General features: G+C 33.7%; 1 long non-coding RNA gene across 1 annotated transcript in view; it reads right to left on the bottom strand.

Annotated features, from left to right (window-relative positions):
* LOC309846345 overlaps positions 1-15832 on the bottom strand; it is a 187066-nt gene that overhangs the window by 84502 nt on the left and 86732 nt on the right. The window lies entirely within an intron of this gene.

The following is a 15832-nucleotide window of genomic DNA, read 5'->3' as shown; positions in this document are numbered from 1 at the left end:
GAGGGCTTGATTTTTGTGTCTTTTGTTCACCATTATTTCTCCAGTGCCTTGGACAATATTTGATAGAATTAAGTTGGACCAGTAATACTTGTTTAGTCATATTAAATGAATGATTACTTACTTACTTTCAGAATCAAGCTATGTGTTTTAAGGAAGCTGCATAAGGTCTCTCTGGTGGTTTTCCCTTTTATTAAAAAAGAGAGTAACTACCTCACAGTGAGTTGTAAGGATTACATAAAATATAGTAAACTATTGTGAACTGTAGTATTTGTCCCTCAGGAGGCCTCAAAAAAATGTTTGTTGCTATGGTCACATAAAACATTTGATAAAACAATTCAGTGAAATAGATGATTTATTTATGAAAAACATGCATATTTATGCACAAATTTAAATAGTGGAGAATTAAGGACAAAAGAAGGCAAACTAGTTGTAGATAACTATATAGTCAAAAAAGTGATTGCATCTCAGTCTTGAACTCATATTTCTTAACTGAATCTCTCAACATGCTTATTGAGGCATGGGTGTGACTAGAGACTATTTATACACAAACTTTTTGGTAAAGGTAGTAGGTAATACAAATCACTATGGAACTCGGCTAAACTCACCAGTTCATTTCACTTTAAACAGCCAATAGTCATTAAGCAGAATGGATTTAAAGCAATGACCTAGAAATCAAAGGCAGTGTATAACCTATTACAAATCCCTTGAGCTACCCAGCCTGCCAACAATTTTTAAACACTCTTCTGATTTTGAAGTTGCTATGTCATAAAATAACATTTTGGAAATTGAAGAAGAAAATAATGTAGAGTGTATATACACTGTGAAACTTTAAATTTCACTATTTCACTGTAATTACCAGAGAGGAGCAATGGTAACTTAGTAAAATCCAATTACATTTTTTTCCCCCAGCCAGGAGATTAGAGAGAGAGAAGTTGTAGAGAGAAAATGGTCTGTGTTTTCCCTATGACTAAAATTTTCCTTTTTCTATATCCTATTTAGGTCCTTCTCCTTCTCTATTTTTCAGTGCTACCGTGTATCCTTACAGTTGATTATCAATTAACATGTAAGTAATTGTATGATGATGATAACGATACTGCGGCTTTCCCTCTCTTTCTCAGGAAGCCCTGCAGATAAATTATAAGCGATCGATTCTTGCTGAAGTGAATAGATGGCCTAGTTTTGCTGCAATATTCAAGTTTTTTTTTCCCCTGCAGTCAATTCCCAGTGTCCTAGTGATTTATCTACCTTTGCTAAATTTCGTGTTCATGTTCTTTTTACCAGTGCCATGGAATTTTAATTAGCTTTTGATAAAATATATAAGGATACCTTCTAAACTAGGAATGGAGAAAAAATGCATTTTTTCTACCTCTGTATGTCAAGATTTCTGCAAGGTAGTAGAAGCTAAAAGGCATTAATAGTTTGTGCATTTTTAACTAACGATATATAGGGCTCAATGTATGACAGGGCCTTGGTTATATCGTGGGAAATCCCAAGTCCTGTTAGGTTTCTCAATGGAATACAATGTGTTCAGGAACAACTGAATGTCTGTTTATCATTATTTTTACCATTTCATTTTAAAATAATTTTAAACTTAAAGAAAATTTATAAAAATTGTATAAAATAACTGATTTTTTTACAGACATTAATTTTCTACACTTGTCCACATTTGCTTTACCTTCTCTATAGGAACTCATACTGTAGTTTTATAAGCCCACAATACTTCAGCATGCATTTCCTAAGACCAAATTATTTAATCACATAGCCAAAGCCATAATACAGTAATCAAATTCAAGAAACGTAGCATGGGCATACCTTTTGCATACTTTGCGTTGCATATTCTAATTTCATCAATTGTCACAGTGTTTTGCTTTATAGCTATTTATTTTCTAGTATAAGTTTTGGCCTAGGATCAGAAACTGTATTTAGCTATCATGTCTATGTAGTTTCCTTCAACCTGGAGCAGTTCATTATGTTTTCTTTCTTTTGTGTCATTAAAGAATATAACCAGTAATTTTATAGAATATTCCTCAACTTAGGTATTACTGTCTTCCTATGAATAGATTCAAGTATGTTTTATGGGCTGTGACACTACATAAGTGATGTTATATATGTTTCAGAATACCATATCTAGTAGCATATAATCTCTGTTTGTCTTGTATTGATGATGTTAATTTTGATAGTTTGGTGAATTAATTATTGCCTAATAGTGGGGCACAAAATTAGCAGCTTAAAGAATACCCAAATTTACTGTATGATGGTTTCACTAGGTCAGAGAAACAGGGGTGGCTCAGCGGGTGTTCTAGTTCATAACCAAGATAGGAACCACAGTTGAAGCTGTGGTATCATTTCAAGGTTTAACTATAAAAGGATCTGCTTCAAATCTCATATGACTCTAGGCAGAATTCAGACCCTTACAGGCCATAGGACTGTCCCTTCTGCCTATTGGTCTGAAGCTTCCCTCAATTCCATGGGCTTCTCAATAGGGCAGCTCAGAATATAGCTGCTTGCTTCCTCAAAACCAGCTAGGGAGAAAGTCTACTAGCAAGATGGGTTACAAACTTACATAGTATTATCTTGCAAGGGGCATCTCGTTATCTTTGCTGTATTCTATTGATTTAAGTAACAGTTCCTGCCCATATTCAATGAAATGAGTTTATAGAAGACCAACTACCAGAAAGAGGAAGCCATCTAAGAGTCTGCCCTCCTCACTGTAAGAATTACTATGGTATTTTCTGATTCCTTTACCACTCACTTAGTTACTGGTTTTTATTTTGTTACTTATACATTTATGGGGGGGGGGGTTGAGATGATGTAATATACTATTCCACAACAACCCTTCTAATCCATAGTTCTAGTACCCATCAAGAATTCCTACCAGAATGTAACTTACTACATTAATTCTGAAATAGGAATTTTCTAATTCATAATCCATTCTATATTTATTAGAATTCTATTATCAGGAAAGGACTTATTCTATCACATATTTATTTGTTTGTCTACTATAATCAACATGTTTCATTTTTCTTTAACTGTCTTTAATGTCTTTAATATTTTCCCTTTATATGATTTTCTGATATTTAATTATGATGTCCCTTTATTTGATTTTCTAAATTCTATATTCACTGTGTTTTCTTGAACTGCTTGAGTTTGTCAGACTTTATTTTATTCAAATTTGGAAAATTCTGGCCATCATTTTACTTCAATGCTTTTTCTGCCCCCACCTCAAGCATCAGTGGCTCTCATTAATTTATTATTTTAGTTTATTGGAATAAAAGGATTAAAGTATGACAGCATATACCTAAAACATGGTGAAGAGAATAGGTTCAAACTTAAATTATCATCAGCTTAATGTAGACTGTTACATGCAGAAGAGGTTATATAAAAACTTAATGATAACTATATATTGAAAACCACTAACAAGTATGCAAAGAATAAATACAAAGAAATGTATCACTAAAGAAAATCAGCAAACCATGAAAGAAAGAAAGAAAAGAAAGGATAAGAAAAATAATCTTCAGAAACCATATAATTCACCATCAACAAATAATAAAATGACAATAAATACATATCTATCAATAATTACTAATAGACTAAATGTTCCAATCAAAAGACAGGGTGACAGAAAATAAAAAAAAACAAGACCTATCTATATACTGGCTTCAGGAGACTCATTTTAGACCTAAAGATACCTGCAGATTGAAAGTGAGGGGCTGGAGAAACATCTAAAATGCTAATGGATATCAAATATAAGCTGGAGTAGGAATACTTCTATCAGACAAAGTAGACTTTAAAATAAAGACTGTAACAAGAGGCAAAGGAGGACACTATATAATCATAGAGGGGACAATCCAACAGGAAGATATAACAATTGTAACTAAGCACTCAACATGGAAGCATCAAAATACATAAAACAGTTAATAATGGACATATAGTATTTAATCAATAATAATAAAATAACAGTAGGGAACTTTAACACTCCACACATCAATGGACAGATCACATAAACAGAAAATCAGCAAAGAAACAAAACCTTTGAATGAAACACTGGAACAGACGGACTTAGTTAAGATATAGTGGGAACATTCCATCCTAAAACAACAGAATATGCATTCTTTTCAAGTGCAAACAGAACATTCCCCAGAATAGATCACATATTAAGCCCATAAAAATAAGCCTCAAGCAAATAAGAAGATCAAGTGATACTATGCATATTTTCTGACCACAATGCTGAAGTCAACCACACACACACACACACACACACACACCCCACAAAAAAATTTAAAATAAATAATAAAAAGAAAAAAAAATAAAAATGCCCCCAGATCTGGGAAAACCACAAATACATGAAGGTTAAATAACATGCTATTAAAGAATGAATAGGTCAACCAAGAAATAAGAGAAGAAATTAAGAATTAAAATAAGAGAAGAAATTATGAAAATGAAAACATAACAGTCCAAAACCTCTGGGATACAACAAATGTGGTTTTAAGAAGGGAGTTTATAGCAATACAGACCTACCTCAAGAAGCAGGAAAAATCTCAAATAAACAACCTTATTTTATATCTAAAAGAGCTAGAAAAATAATAACAGAAAAAAACCAGCAGAAGAAAGGAAATAATAAAGATTAGAGCAGAAAGAAGTGATATAGAAAGTAAAAAACCCAATAAAACAATGAAACCAGGAACTGGTTCTTAGAAAAAAAAAATCACTAAAACTGTTAAACTTCTAGTGAGACTTCTCAAGAAAAAAGAGAAAGGACTCAAATAAATAAAATCACAAAAGAGAGAGGAGAAATAACAACCAAACCTACAGAAATACAATTATAAGAGAATATTCTGAAAAACTACATGCCAACAAATTAGACAGCTTGGAAGAAATGCATAAATTCTTAGAAACATAAACTACCAAAACTGAAACAGGAAGAGATGGAAACTTGAAGAGACCTATAAAAAGAAAAGAAATTGAATCAGTAGTGATGCCTGGGTGGCTCAGTCGGTTAAGCAGCTGTCCTCAGCTCAGGTTATGATCCTAGGGTCCTGGGATCGAGTACCGCATTGGGCTCACTGCTCGGTGGGGAGTCTGCTCCCCCCCACCCCTCCCCTTGCTTGTGCTCTCTCTCTCTCTAATAAATTAATACATAAAATCTTTAATAAAAAGAAATCGAATCAGTAATTTAGAAAATTGCCAATAAATGAAAGTCCAGGACCAAATGGCTTAACAGATAAATTCCACCAAATGTTAAAAAAGAGATAAACTTACTCTCCTCAAACTATTCCAAAAAAAAAAAAAAAACCAAAACAAAACAGAAAAGGTAGGAAAACACCAAAGTTCATTCTATGAGGCCAGAATTATTGTCATACCAAAATCAGATGGAGACTACTAAAAACAAACAAACAAACAAACAAACAAAAACACTATAGGTCAATATCCCTGAGGAACAAGGATGCCAAAAAAAAAAAGAAATACTAACAAACCCAATCCAACAATACATTAAAAAAAAAAATTCATGGTAAGTGTGATTTATTTCTGAGAGGGGAACTACCAAACACTGATCAAAGAAAGTGAAGTCAGAAAATATTATATCTAAGGGTGCTGGGGTGGCTCAATTGGTTAACCATCCCACTCTTGTTTTTGGCTCAGGTCATGATCTCAGGGTTTTAGAAAGGAGCTCCATGTTAGGAGTCTTCTTGAGAGTCTCTTTCCCACTCCCTCAAACAAATAAACAAACAAAATAAGTAAAATCTTTAAAATGTTATATCTATGTTGTGAATTTTGGCTCAACATTACTAAATTAAGTGTTATTGTGGATTTTTCTGGGTCAATTTTCCCAAGTTTATTTTTTTTTAATGTAAGAACATTTTTCATGTGTTGTAATTTAAAACATTTGTTTTCTTTTTTCTTATCTTCTAATTATACATATAATCTGTACATACAGATAATATATATATACACATATATGTGTATATATATACATAGGTGTATACACACACACACACACACATATATATCAGGGGTTTTGTTTGCTTTGTTTTTTTCTTACTGTTCATTTTAGTCACTTTTGATCTTATCCTTTTAAGGATGTAACTTTTATTCTCTTGGCTATTTTTCCCATCATCCTTCAAAGCCCCTTACTAAATTATTTCAATCTATATTCTCTTGGACACGTTGTAATTTATTTTTCATTTTAATAGTGAGATTGGCTTATTTAAATCAAATTTTCTCTTAAGTTCAATCAACTCTCCTTAAATTGCATTCTGCATTTTTTAAACCAAATTCATTCTTAATTTTTGAATTTCAGATTTCAGCATTTGTTTAATATTTGTCTGTACTTGCTTGAGGATTTGGAGTGTTTTTTTTTTATAATTCTCTTTCATTTTGAAATCATTCTGTTGTAAGAAAGGATAATCAGCTGCTTTACATTCTCTGTATGCTTAACACAGTAGCTTCATATCCGGTTGGTCAGACTTTTTCCTATTTCTGGTATCCCATCATGTCTTCTATCCTACTCTTGCCATTTCTCTATGAAGAACCAATTGTCTCTATATATCTGCTTTTCTCCTAGGGGAAAAAAAAAATGCTTCTTTGAGGGTGTCACTTCTGGTCCATGTCTCTTTGAACCCCCTTTTATATGGTTAATATTGTGACTTGTTAAGACCTAGATGTGTGATCAGTACTTTGAAGTTACAGACTTTCTCTTCCTATGGGTGATTTTATCTGTGCTTTGTATAAGACCTCCAATTCCCTTCTCTTTTGCAAAGTCTCTTGAGTCTCCTCTCTCTCATTCCTTTCATGCACAGTATCTGTACTAATGATATCTGGTTGTTTATTTCTTTATGAATAATTTCACCTGTGAAAATCTCTGGCTCCTAGTACTGTTAAGTTGTGAAGCAAGTGCTTTTATTTCATGTTTCTTTTGTTTTATCTTGTTTCTTCATATTATGCTTATCTGGGAGGATGTGTTGAGAAATTGAGGTTTAGGCAGCTGCTATTATCCTAGAGCAACCCTATTTATTCTTCAAGTAATTCAGCAGTGCTAACTGGCGGGATAAAAGTGCAATCATAAAATAATATAAGCTAACATGATTGATGATGTACCTTGTTCCAAATAATATTATGAGAACTTTCCATGTTTTTTTCCACTTAATTCTTGTGATACTCTAAGATAAACATCATTTATATTTTCATTTTAAAGATAAGAAAACTAAGGTTTTAATAGTAAGTGGCAGGGCTGATATTTCAACTAAGCTCTATTTTTCTACAATGCAGATACTCTTTTCACAATATATCAATGTATAGATTTTGTTCTCAGTTCCACTATGCAAGTATGTTGAGCAAACTTCTTCTTTTTTTTTTTTAAGATTTTATTTATTTATTTGAGATAGAGAGGGAGAGGGGGGAAAAAGAGAAGAGAGCAAGAATAGGGGGTAGGGGCAGACAGAGAGGAAGAAGCTTGGAGCCTGATGTGGGGTTTAATCCTAGGACTCTGGGATTAAGAAATGAGCTGAAGGCAGACACTTAATAGACTAAGCCATGCAGGCAGCCCCTTGAGCAAACTTCTTAAACTATCTCAGTGTCTCAGCTTTCTAAAAATAATAGTTATATCATAAAGTAAGAGATTCTACCTCACTGGGATTGTTGAAATTATTACATTTATATAAATCATCTAGTTTGTTGCCTGGTAAACCATAGGAACTTAAAGAATAGCAGCTTCCTATTACTCAGCCATTGGGTGTAATTCAGAATGCAGTGATTTATGTCACTGGGAGGAAGTCAGATGTGTACACTGACTATGGTGGGTTTAGCTAAAGGGTATGGAAAAAGCTTAAAATCTAAGACAAAGGAAGGCAGACTGTTAAAGAAGGGTGAATTTGAGAAATGCTCTCACAACATAAAACACAGGAAAACCAAGCAAGAATGAGGATCACAAGCAGAAGAAAAAAACTGGGGTCTCACTGCTTCATCTTCATGGGACATATGAGCATATGACAGTGGCTAGGAGGTCAATACTCAGAAGGTCTACCCGGTTCCAATATTGAAGAGTAACTGAAAATTTTTCCTCTTTTATTTTATTTATTTATTTATTTATTTATTTATTTATTTTCAGAAAAACAGTATTCATTATTTTTTCACCATACCCAGTGCTCCATGCAATCCAGAGAACGGTGTGGAGATTCCTCTTTTATTTTTTAACTGATCCTGATGGAATTCATTGCTTCAGTTGAGGGACCTCATATATTTCTGAAACTCCATTTAATATATTTACAATTATAATAACTCAGTGGCTAGTGCACATTACATGTTAAAAATTTGTGAGTAACTTTGGGGCCAATGTATTCTGTATTCTCTTTAAATTACTTGGTCTAAACTGTAGCTTATAATTTTTAAAGATGGAGGATTACTTTTGATAATTTGATTTTAAAACTACATTATGTCCATATTTCACAATAAACACTAGGTTAGAACTGGGTACACAGTGTGCATCTGTAGCAATTGTTTCATAATCAGGTTTCCAATTTAAAAAATTCTAAGAGGAATCTGTAAGAAATTAAGATTTTTAAAAGATACAATTTAATGGACTATTTATTCAATCTCACATTAATAAGCCCAGTGCGTTTTTAAATACACATTATCTATGTTCCTGCACATACTCATTTTGATCATTCTAATTAAATATAATTAAATTGAATGATGTGTATAGCTAGGCACCATCTGCCAATTCCTGGTGTTGATTCACAACTTATTAACACTTCTTGAATTAAATGCAGAGGCAGCTTTATTAGAAAGAGTGCTAAAGTCAGCAAAACTAGGATCAGATCCTGACACTGCACTTTCTTCCTAAATAAAAAAATGCAGTTGATTAAATCTCTCTGTGCTTTGCCTTCCTGTTTGGAAATAGTAATAATAATATGAACCCATGCTATTGATGTGAGAAACAGAAACAAAGTATCTATCATGAAATCTGGGTAAGGCAGTTTAGATTTATAATTTTTTTAATATGAACACATTATTTCACCAAGATATTTGCAAAAACAAAACAAAAAAACCAACACTGAATTGTGTCCCTCCTAAATTCTATGTTGAAGTCCCAACCCTCAGTATTTCAGAATGTAACCACATTTAGATATAAGGTCTTTAAAGAGGTGACTGAGATAAATGATACAATTAGCGTGGGGCCCTAATACAATATGGCTCGTGTCTTTAGAAGACGAGGAAGAAACATTGAGGGCAAAAGTGCAAACCTGGAGGACCATGTGAACATGTTGCAAGAGAAAGGCCATTTGCAAGTTAAAAGAGAAATCTCAGGAGAAACAAAACTTGCAGACAACTTGATCTTGGATTTCAACCTCAAGAACCATGAAAAACAAATTTCTATTGATTTAGTCACCCTGTTTGTAGTATTGTGTAATGGCAGCCCTAGCAAACTAATATGATATTCCTAGCAAACTAATATGATATTCCATTTTTTCCCATTTACTTCCATATAATAAAACAAAAATGCACAGAGCAAACAGTATAGAACACATCTTTTTTAGACTGTAATATTTTTAGTTACATAAAGAATTGTTATCCCATTGATAAAGCTTCTCTTACCAATATTTCCTGAGTTCCTTTGCCCCATCTTTCCCAGAGCAATCGCTGTGAGTAATTGCTCATTAAGAGTTGTGCAAAGGGCAAATCAAAGCATCACTATTAAAAGAAGCTCTTGCTTTAGCTGAACAGTGACCTGATGTAAAGTTCACATGTGCATCTGGGAAAGAATTAATGGGAAGAAAAGCTGACAAAATGCAAGCAACAAATCACTTTTTATTTTTTTGCTACTCTCACTTGTTTAGAATCATATGGATGAATGCAACATACTACAAAGAGTAAAGGCCAGTACCCTCTTTTAAGATGTATTTGTTCACTGCAATGCTTTTGCAGCATCTGCTTCCACTGTGGCTTTCCTGAGTATCTTATTTCTTAAACCATCTTTTGCTATCTCAGAGTCTGCTGGACTTCAAGTTGTAACGGGTTAAAAGCATGAGTAGGCAAAATCAATCATTGTCTTTTTTACTTTATTCTGCTCTTCCATCAAGTATCTAGTTCTTTTCCTAAGACCCTGTACTAATCATTTTATACATTAAAATAATTTATATCATCATTTCAAAGTACCCATTTTGATACATGGAAATAATTTCCATTTTCTGTTTATTAAATTAGTCATGGGATTGCAAACATCAGAAAATAACACAAAACTATTTCTCTAAAACTGAATGCTTAAAATCTAAGTTGTTGGCAGGAAGTAAATTCTATATTAAGTTTCTCTTCCAGAAATTGCAAAGGCTTAAATTCAAGAATGAATCAAGGACCAGAGTTTCTTATTCCCTACACACCCCACCCCCATGTACCCTATATTGCCATTGTCCCATAACCTAGGGCTTCTTTTTATTCATTTTATTACCATCATCTAGTGCTTCTTTCTCAAATTCCAACAGCTCCTTATCCTCCTGTCTTACTTTGTTTTACGTCCCCATACAGTATGCTTATGTGATGCATCATCATTTATCAAATCTCTGATTATCTTCCAACCCTGTTTTCTGAATGGCAGACAACTTTTTCCTTCAGATTTTCTATTTCTGGGGCACTTGGGTGGCTCAGTGGGTTAAAGCTTCTGCCTTTGGCTCAGGTCATGATCCCAGGGTTCTGGGATCGAGCCCTGCTCTCAGGCTCTCTACTCAGTGGGGAGCCTGCTTCCCCCTCTCTCTCTGCCTGCCTCTCTACTTGTGATCTCTGTCTGTCAAATAGATAAATAAAATCTTAAAAAAATTTTTTTTCTATTTCTTTAATGCCTGGAACATAACTAGAGATGGCTTTTTTTTTTTTTTAAGATTTTATTTATTTATTTGAGAGAAAGTGAGAGAGCATGAAAGAGCACAAGGGAGAGCACAAGTGGCGGAGGTGGGGCGCAGAGGAAGAGGGAGAAGCAGACTCCCCACTGAGCAGGGAGCCCCATGTAGGGCTCCATTTAAGTCCAGGATCATGAACTAAATTGAAGGCAGATGCTTAGCTAACTGAGCCACCCAGGTACCTCAAGATGGGTTGTTTTTTTTTTTTTTTTTTTTGCCTGAAAGAAATTGTACTTATGTGAAAACAAGGGCAACAAGTATTAGCAAATGTTGATCACTTGAGCTTGTACAAGTATTGCAGTCTTGTCTGTGTTAGCTGAGCTAAGCTAATGTCAACTTGACTAAGTTGGTACCACTTCTCTTTATGGTTCCCTTGTGTTTTGAACTATATTAACTTGGCTCAGGTAAAACATAATTTCTGAGAATACCTACTCTGATTCTAGGTTAACATTAGTCAAATTTAAAAAAAAAGAAAAGAAAATGAAAACCAAAGAAAATAATGAGATTTGGGATATGTTAAGTGAATTAGGCACTATACTTAGAATGTGTCATTGTTAGAGGCAGAGTGAGATATCCCAGCAGCTTCCAGCTTATCCTTGTTTTTATCTAATACAGGTCTATCTATTCTTCCCAATTTTTGGCCATGATGGCCAACAGCAACCCAAAGCCCAAATACTTGGCTATGAAATTATGGAAGCTATAATAGCTTATAGCAAGGCAAAAATTCCCCCCCCCCCCACAAAAAAAAAGAAAAGAAAAAAAGAAATATTGGGATGGACACAAACTTGCTGCAAGAGTGAAAATAATGACATAAGCGAACATAAGGAATATAAAGTGTTTCATATATTACTTTTAATTCCATTGAAGAATTTGGAGAAATAAGATGGTAAGCTTAGGCTTTTAATTCTCTACTCAGATTCTGGCAATAATCCACAACACTTTCATGACTTCTCTGAAAGATACCATTGTCTCCTACAACCACAAATCTCAAAGAGATTTGTAGGTATGGTTTCTAATTTTCTCAAAACTAAACACATGAACTTTAATCCTACAGGTCTCTGTAGGATTAATCCACAACATATAGTCACAGTCTTACAGAATCTAATGTTAAATTTAAGGCTTTGACTAGGAGGGAACCCCTGTAACTTGTTATGCAGTCATTCAGGCATTTTCCAGGAAAGCTGAGGATTCTGAAGACTTACATCATTTGACCCTCCTTTGACAGTACAAGTAACATTTTTACCACATCAGAGGTGAATAAAGAATGTATGATGAACTCTACTAAGGTAATCCTTTATGGGTTGCTGACCTTCTAATCTGTACTACCCATATCACTTCTTATTGCTTCTAAGCTGGAAAAAAAAAGTTTCTAGTTTTATGTAGTGGTGAAAAGTTAAGCCCCACTGATACTTACAGGAATGTGGAAGTGAATAAGATACCTAATGGGATTGAGTATTTGGGTAAGAAGATTTCTGGGCAGAAGCTCAAAAGTGTCCACTGGATTCAGGAAGGCTATCTCTTTATCTATCTACCATCTGATATAGAAAAATGAACAATTAAGAAATAAAAATTTCGGATAGAATCTAGAGAATATATTTTCATGTAAGGACCCGCTGGGTTTGAAACTGTTTGTTTTCACATGGGTTTCAAAATAAGAAATGGCCTGAGAGAAAAGATCAAATCCAGGGCTTTGTCAGTAAAAGATGGTCTGGGGGTTAACATCCCAAGGGTGTGGCTATAATACTCAATTGTAAGACTTCGGGAAGATTTATTATGGTACCTCATAAATGCTCTCAGCTAGACACAAAGATTTCTGTGAGCATTCTTCATAGACCTTTTCTTTTAGAAGGTTTCTAAAAATCTTTTGAAGTATTATCACTTAGCATCTTTACTGTCAGCTCAAGGGAGAGGGGAACTTGTCTCAAAGAGATTTGTAGGTATGGTTTCTGTCTATTGGAGTGGATTGTAATCTGATACACAGAAAGTCTGCAAGGATTTCAGAGAAGTTATGCACTTCGCAAAGTATACAGTTCAAAATGCAAAGAGGTCTTGGAGTCTCCAGCTTCCTATATGAACAATCAGGCTGGGAAAACTAAAGCATTAGGAAAAATGGATTATTTTTCAGAGAAAATGGTTACAGTTAAGAGTGCAGTGGGCAGAACTCAGTTGAGGAGTACCAAGGAGTAGAAATAGAGCCTCATCAGTGGAGCAAGAGTGACTGCCAACCCATACTTGCCTGTATTTTATCTTTGCTATGGCCAGGGACTGCTATGTGCCTCCCATTTGACATTCCCCCGCCCTTTGTTGTTGTTGTTTGTTTGTTCAGTTCTCCTGAGCCAGTTTCACAATTTTATCCTGTGTATGTGGATTACAAATAATTTGTCACTTTAGTTCACAGGTTTTCAGAATAAGAGAAACTCAGGAAACCACATCTATACCCTGGCCTTGTTTAAATGAAAATATATTAAGCCTTAAGATTTGGACCAGATGTCACCGTAGAATAAGGCTTTTAGGACTCTTGGGTCTGAGTGTATTTTCATGTGAGAAGACTATTACTCCTCAGGGGTCAGAAGGTCGATTGTGGTTGCCAATTTCCAAAGACAGTCTGTAGCTTGCAATAACAAATAGAATATGACAGAATTGGCATTGTGTAATTTCCAGTCCTTGCCTTTAGGAGGACTGACAGCTTCTGCTTCTCCTCCCGTGGAATTCTGGCTTTTGGGAACCCGGATTTTCCACGCAGAAAGTATAGCTACTCTGCTGAAGAGATCATGTGTAGAGACCTATGTAAAAGCTATGTGGAAAGGATAGGCACTGTGATTACATGATCATGAAGAAAGACTCAATCATTCTAGCATCTTAGCTGAGCCTAAGAAGATTCCACACGAGCTGGGACCTTCATTCAACTTCAGAAAAAATTTTAACTGAAGCGTCCAAAAGAACTGCCAAGTTGAACCCATCAACCAACAAAGCAGATAATAAGATGAATGACGTGTTAATCCACTAAGTTTATATAAAACTAGATACAAAAATAGATAAAAATACATAAAACACATAAAGGAGAGTTATGTAAAATATTAGATAAAATATATATATAAATAGATAGCTGTGTCTTTTTATCTGCTGAGATAGTAAATAGAAGTGTCTGCATTTATATTTTATTTCTGAGCATACATCAACACTCTTCCCTGACCCTAACTTATCCTGCATAATAGATAACATTTTCATCATGGTGGTCAAAATTTTCAGTATTAAAGTGAAATTCAATCATAAATAATGCCTCTAATCTCCACCGAGTATGCTGAGCCTTTGAGATTCATGCAAAACCAGTTCAATAGGTTAGAGATTTGCTCTAAGGTCATTGCCCTTAGATATTAATGCATAAAAGGTTTAAGGTTTTACAGCTTCTTGAACATAAAGAGCTTTTGTATTTCTTTCCCCATCAAAAACTATTTCTTTAGCATATGTTTTAAAACTGTGAAATATTTGGAACATTTCAAAGCTTTTAATTAATCTAGTTTCAAATTTTCCTCCAAATGTTTATCATTAATGCTAAACACTGAAACAAGGATGGAAAAGAGGTATTATTTTGTTCCATTATTTTGTTTCTCCATATAACAGACATTGTTAACTAATCATGGTATTGTTTTCCATGGAGCTCAGATATAACTGTAGAAACCTTCATAACATATTTCTCAAAGCAACTACTATTAGTATATTGGATTCAGTATTGTAATATAAAACATATTTGCCATACTTATACCAAAGATATTTCCACTGATATCAGAAAAAAGAAAATTATGTATGTTTCAACAGTATTATCTCATACTGTTCTTGAAATACCAGCAAATGCAACAGAGTAAAAATTATCACGAGACAAAGAGAATGCTAAAGAATCAAAACTTAGAGGTAATATGATTGTATACTTTGTACTCCAATATGTTAATTGAGAAAAAATGAAATTTGGGAAGGAATTCAAGTTAGAAGACACCATGCAAATAAATCTTTAGATACCAACAGTTTCCTATATTCCTTTAATAAAAAGAAGTATATTAAAATGATCTCAATTTATAAAAATACTAACAGGAAATGGATAAGAACCAAGGAAGAAAAATTTTAAATTTCATTCTGAGATATAGAAGAACAGAATGAAGTAAAAGCATATTAAAGAGCTATATGGAAAGATCAATATCACAAAAATAATAATACTTCAAATCAGTTTATTATATTAATGTGATTATCATAAAGTAATAATGAAAATTATTTTTAGTACCCAAAACATAATTCAAATTAAGTTCTGGGATAATCAAGAATTTTTAATGTTTTAACAAGCTACATAAATTAAGATTGTATAATACAGACACAAAAACAGTCAGGCAGAGAAAAAAGCAGAATAGAAAATCTGAAAACAAAGCCAAGGATAATGAACATGGCAGTTCATATTTATAGGGAAAGTATGGATTATCTCACAGTTGGTACAGGGATAACCAGTTAAGTACTAGAAAAATAAAGTTATATTTATACTAACATTATGTACAAAAACAATGCCACTTGAAATCTATGTAAAAGAAACAAAGCCCCATGAAAAACAGACATTTCTTTGTATGGGAAAATGTGTAGATGATCTTAAGGTGATCTCAAAAATTTATAAGTAAAAGCAGAGGAAAACATTTAGATATTTTATTTCTGAAGTAAGCACATCTTCTTAAGTCTACTAGCTCTCAACAACTCCCCTTTCTCTTTTAAGTACCTCTTTCTGTGCTAGGTTCACAGAGATGGGAACCTAATCATCATATTGAATAAGCATGCTGTATTTTGTTGTTGTTGTTGTTTCTGTCAGTTGCTAGAATAATGCTCTGCAAATATAGATACTTGATGGATATTTGTTAATTAAGGTCTGTCTAAGCAGGATTGTGCATCTTATTTCTCCCAGGAATCTAGAAATT

This window comes from Mustela nivalis (assembly GCF_964662115.1).
Source record: "Mustela nivalis genome assembly, chromosome: 13".
NCBI classification, from domain to species: Eukaryota; Metazoa; Chordata; class Mammalia; order Carnivora; family Mustelidae; genus Mustela; species Mustela nivalis.
Note: the sequence above shows the minus strand (reverse complement) of the source record. Positions and strands in the feature narration are given on the sequence as shown.